The sequence below is a fragment of the Hyaena hyaena genome, unplaced genomic scaffold (assembly GCF_003009895.1).
Source record: "Hyaena hyaena isolate Hyena2069 unplaced genomic scaffold, ASM300989v1 scaffold_45, whole genome shotgun sequence".
NCBI classification, from domain to species: domain Eukaryota; kingdom Metazoa; phylum Chordata; class Mammalia; order Carnivora; family Hyaenidae; genus Hyaena; species Hyaena hyaena.
This window is the reverse complement of record NW_024080677.1, coordinates 4,837,283-4,842,617: the sequence shown is the minus strand read 5'-3', so window position 1 is coordinate 4,842,617 and position 5,335 is coordinate 4,837,283. Positions and strand designations below refer to the sequence as shown.

At 35.4% G+C, this 5,335-nt stretch overlaps 1 pseudogene; it reads right to left on the bottom strand.

Moving 5' to 3' along the window:
• Positions 1 to 1,578: 1,578 nt before the first annotated feature.
• On the bottom strand, positions 1,579 to 3,326 carry LOC120230660 (annotated as a pseudogene).
• Between the last annotated feature and the right edge of the window lie 2,009 nt (positions 3,327 to 5,335).

Genomic DNA, 5,335 nt, shown 5'->3' with positions numbered 1-5,335 from the left:
TTTGCATAATTTTACTGTAGTAAAATATACATAACACAAAATTTACTGTTTTATGAACTGTACAGACCAGTAGCATTAGGTACATCCACAATGTTGTGCAAGTGTCACCACTGGCCATTTGCAGAACGTTTTTTAAATGTTTATTTATTTTTGAGAGAGAGAGAGAGAGAGAGAGTATGAGTGAAGTAGGGACAAAGAGAGACAGAGACCCAGAATCCGAAGCAGGCTCCAAGCTGTCAGCATAGAGCCTGACACAGGGCTTGAATACACGAACCATGAGATCATGGCCTGAGCTATAGTGGATGCTTAACCAACTGAGCCACCCGGGCACCCCAGAACTTTTTTTATCAGCCCAAACAGAAAGTCTTTTTTTTTCTTTTTTAACACTGTATCTAGATACTTTTTTAAAATTTAGTTTATTGAAGCATCATTGACATACAATATTACGTTGGTTTTAGGTATTCACAGTCATTCAACAATTCTATGCTATGCTCACCAAAGTGTAGCTACCATCTGTCAACATAGAACGCTATTACAATATCATTGTATTCCATATGCTGTACCTTTCATCCCCATAATTTATTTATTCTGTAACTGGAAGCCTGTGTCTCCCTCTCCCCTTCATCCATTTTGCCCGTCTTCCCCACCCCCTCCCTTCTGGCAATCATCAGTTTGTTCTTTGTATTTAGGGATCTATTTCTGCTTTTTCTGTTTGTTTGTTTATTTGCTTTCTTTTTTAGATTCTACATATAAGTGAAACATACAATATTTGTCTTCCTCTGTCTGATTTATTTCACTTAGCATAATGCCTTCTGGGTCCATCCGTGTTGTCACAAATGGCAAGATCACATCTTCTTTATGGTTAAGTAATATTCCATTGTGTCTGGAATATTGTGATATAGATAGATAGATAGATAGATATAGATATAGATATATAGATATATTGATATATTCATATATATATTTTTTTTATATATATATATATGTCATATCTTCTTTATCCATTCATTTATCAACAGTTAGGTTTCTTCCATATCTTGGCTATTGTAAATAATGCTGCAATAAACATGGGGCATATATCTTTTTGAATTAGTGTTTTTGTTTTGTTTGGGTAAATACCTAGTCGTGGAATTACTGGGTTGCATGATACTTCTTTCTTTTTTTAAACTTCAAACAAATTTTTATTACATAAAAGTTATCATAGTTGGATATTTCTCTACTTTGTACACAATTATTATTACTCTCCCCAGAAAGGGTGCTTCTAAACTTCTCATCTGGCAATGGCAAGCAATAAATTCTTGATTTTAACAGAATAATAGTAAAAAGCCACAGTGATTTAAGTTGAAAACAGTACATTCGTACATGGCTCTTGTACTCACTTACTAGCAATGTACAAATATCTTTTAATTCAAAAGTACAAAATAAATTATCTGTAGTAAACCATTATATATTGTCAACTGAAACCAGTAACTGATGGTTACATTGATTTTCTTAAACATCAGCCAGCCCTTTCTTCAGTCATTTCCTTCATCTGATCCTCTGAAATGATTGCTGAGGAGCACTGCCTTGAGCTTCCTCTCACAGCTTATTAATAATGGTAAAGCACTGTTCTAGGAAGTTCAACATGCCACCTCCCATACCACCTCACCTTCCACCCATTCCACCCATTTCTGGGTCCTTCTCTTTCTTTAGGAATTTCAGTGAATATGACTTCTTTATAGTTAACAGAGAGGCCACTCCGGCAGCATCCGAGAACACAGTTATTAGAATCTTAGTTGGATCAATCGTAGTTACTTTTTCCATTATATTCACAAAGTCCTCAAGCATTCAGTCATAACCGACTTCTAAGGAAGTTTGCATAATTTTCTCAACTATCAGTGATCCTTCAACACCTGCATTCTTAGCAATGGTCATTGCAGGAATTTTGAGTGTTCATTTAATAACTTCTATACCAATGTTTCAATCTTCGTTAGCTGGAGTTATTGAGTCCAACATTGGAATGCACTGGAGCAGGGCACAACTCCCTCACAGAGCAATGCCTTCTTCAATGGCAGCTCAGGTAGCATTGAGGGCCTCTGTGACTCTGTCTTTCCATTCACATCAACACCACTGTCCCACCAACCTTTAGCTCAGCTACTCCATTTGAGAATTTTGCCAGATGTTCATTCAGCTTCTCTTTTTCATATTCACTAGTTGTGATATCTGACTGTTCGATGATTTCTTGAATATATTTTTCATTTTGAGCCTAGTCAACTTTTCCTTTAAAGATCATAGCCTCATCTCTGGTCACAATGATCTCTCCAACTTTTCCCAAGTCATGAGGCTGAACATCTTCAAGATATAGTCAATCTTTCTCCAAACATTGGACCACCAGTAGCAATAGCCATGTCTTTAATCTAGTTCTTCCTCTTGTTGCCAAAACCTGGCGTTTTGACTGCTACAACCTGAAGACCAACTTTTAGCCTATCCAAACCAGTGTCCTTAGAGAGCTTCTCCATCAACATTTTCAGCAGTTATGAATGAAGGCTTACAGTGAGCATTGGCAATTTCAAGAGCAGGTACACTGGACAGGACAAGAGAAATTTTCATTTCACTCAGTAGAACATGAGCATCCTGAAACTCACATTTCTCACATTTTGATGTATTAATAAAGCATAGAGAAATATAACCTCAAGTCAAACATCATGGCTTCAATAATTTCTAATTCATCCTTCAGTCTTTTTCCATCCTTTACCGTGATGATGCCTTTCCTTCCAACCATTTTCATTGCATAAGAAATAATGTTGTCAATTTCTTTGTCTCCATTTGCAGAAATCGTAGCAATCTGAGAAATTTCTTCAGAGGTTATTACAGGTTTAAACTGCTTCTTAAGCTCAACAATTACAGCATCAACAGCTAACATCACACTTCTCCTGATTTCCACAGGATTAGCACCTTTGCTAATCTTCTCGAAGCCTTCCTTGGCAAAAGAGTGGACTAGCAGAGTAGTAGTGGTGGTACCGTCCTCAGCCTCTTCATTTGCATTATTGGCAACATCTTGAACAAGTTTAGCACCAATATTTTTTATATTTATCTTTTAAGTCAATGGACTTTGCAATGGTCACACCATCTTTTGTTATTTTGGACTTTCCCAGTACTGTTCAATAATCATTGTTCTTCCCTTTGGCCCCATAGTAATGGTTAAATCATCAATTAAAAGGTCTGCACTTTGATGCATTAAGGCTCAGGCATCTGTGCCAAATTTTGGCATAAGCCCAAGTGAGATACAGAGCCAGTGCCCTGGACACTGACCTAATTTGGCAAAGGACTGTGGATAATGGAAGCATTTCTGTGGGGCAGCAGCAGAGTGTGCTGGTGCAAAACAGGCTATTAGAGGCAAGTGAGGGATAGAATGTGTGGCATATATGGCTAGGTTGTATGGTATTTCTAATTTTAATTATTTGAGGAACTTCCATACTGCTTTCACAGTGGCTGCGCCAATTACATTCCCACCAACAGTGCATGAGGACTCCTTTCTCTCCATATCCTCACCAACACTTGTTATTTTTTTTTTTTCGATACTCGTCATTCTGGCAGGTGTAAGGTGATACCTCATTATAGTATGGATTTGCATTCCCCTGATGATTCATGATGCTGAGCATCTTTTCAATCTATATGACCTCTTTGGGAAAGTGTCTATTCAGGTCTTCTGTCCATTCTTAGTCAGATTATTTGTTTTTTGGGGGGGGCGGGGGGTGTTGAGTTATGTAAGTTCTTTATATATGGTGGATGTTAACCCTTTATCAGATATATCATTTGCAAATATCTTTTCCCATTCAGTAGGTTGCTTTCATATTCCATTGATGAATTTCTTCACTGTGCAAAATCTTTTTATTTTGGCATACTCCCAATAGTTTATTTTTGCCAGACAGAAACTCTTTACCCCTTAAATAACAATTCCCCATTCCTTCCTCTCCCCATTGCATAGTAACCTCTATTCTACTTTCTGTCTCTATAAATTTGTCCATTCTAGTTATGCCATATAAGTGGAATATAATATTTTCCCTTTTGTATCAGACTTTAAGGCTAGAAATATTCCATTTATGTATATACCACACTTTGTTTATTCACCCATCTGTTGATGGACATTTGAGATTTTCCATCTTTTGGCTATTGTGAATAATGCTGACATAAACATTGGCATACAGGAATCTGTTTGAGTCCCTGCTTTCAATTTTTTTGTGTATATACCTGAAAGTGGAATTGCTATATCATGTGGTAAATCTATGTTTAAGATGTTGAAGAAACACCAAAATATTTTCCATAGAAGCTGTACAATTTTACATTCCTACCAGAAACTCACAAGTTCTAAGTTTTCCAAATCCTCAAAAACATTTGATATTTTCTTTTTGTTTGTTTAGGCATGTTTGTTTATAATAGGTGAGAAGTGGTATCTCATTATGATTTTGATTTCCATTTCTCTAATAACTAGGGATGTTGAACATCTTTTTATGTGCTTATTGGTCATTTACACGTCTTTTTTAAAGAAATGTCTATTTAAGTCCTTTACCAATTTTTTAATTGGTTCATTTGTTATTATGTTGTTGAATTGTAGGAGTTCTTTATACAATCCCTTATCACATATATGCTTTGCAAATATATTCCTCCATTCTGTAGGTTGGCTTTCTACTCTGTTGATAGTGTCCTATAATGCACAAAAGTTTTTAATTCAGGTGAGTGTTTCCATTTTTCTTTTGTTACCTATACTTTTGATGTTATAACCAAAAATAATTGTCAAATCCAGTGTCATGAAACCATATACTTTTTATTATACAAAATGACTTTTAAAATTTTATCAATTGCCAATGACAACAACAAACCTTAAAATGTGCATGAATGATCCAATTCTGTGATATAGGAAGGTTTAAATTTAAGGATGGAAAAAGCTCTATCATTCAAATATTAAATTTTTAAGAAGCAGGAGTGACTATATTAATAACAGACAAAACGAACTTCAGAGCAAACAAAATTACTAGAGATGAGAGGGACATTATGTGATGACAAAAAGATCAATCTCAATTTATAGGAAAACATAACTCTAAATGTGTATGCACCAAACCACAGGCTCAAAATATATGAAATAAAAGCTGATAGAGTTTAAAGGAGAAATAGATGAATCTGCAATTATAGTTGGAGACTTCAATATCCCTTTCTCAGTAACAGATAGAATTACTAGACAGAAAGTCATTAAGGACATAGAAGAGTTTAACAACATCATCAGTCTATAAGATCTAATTGACATTAATAGAACACTCCACTCAACAGTAGCAGAATATACATTTTTTAAATTCAGGAG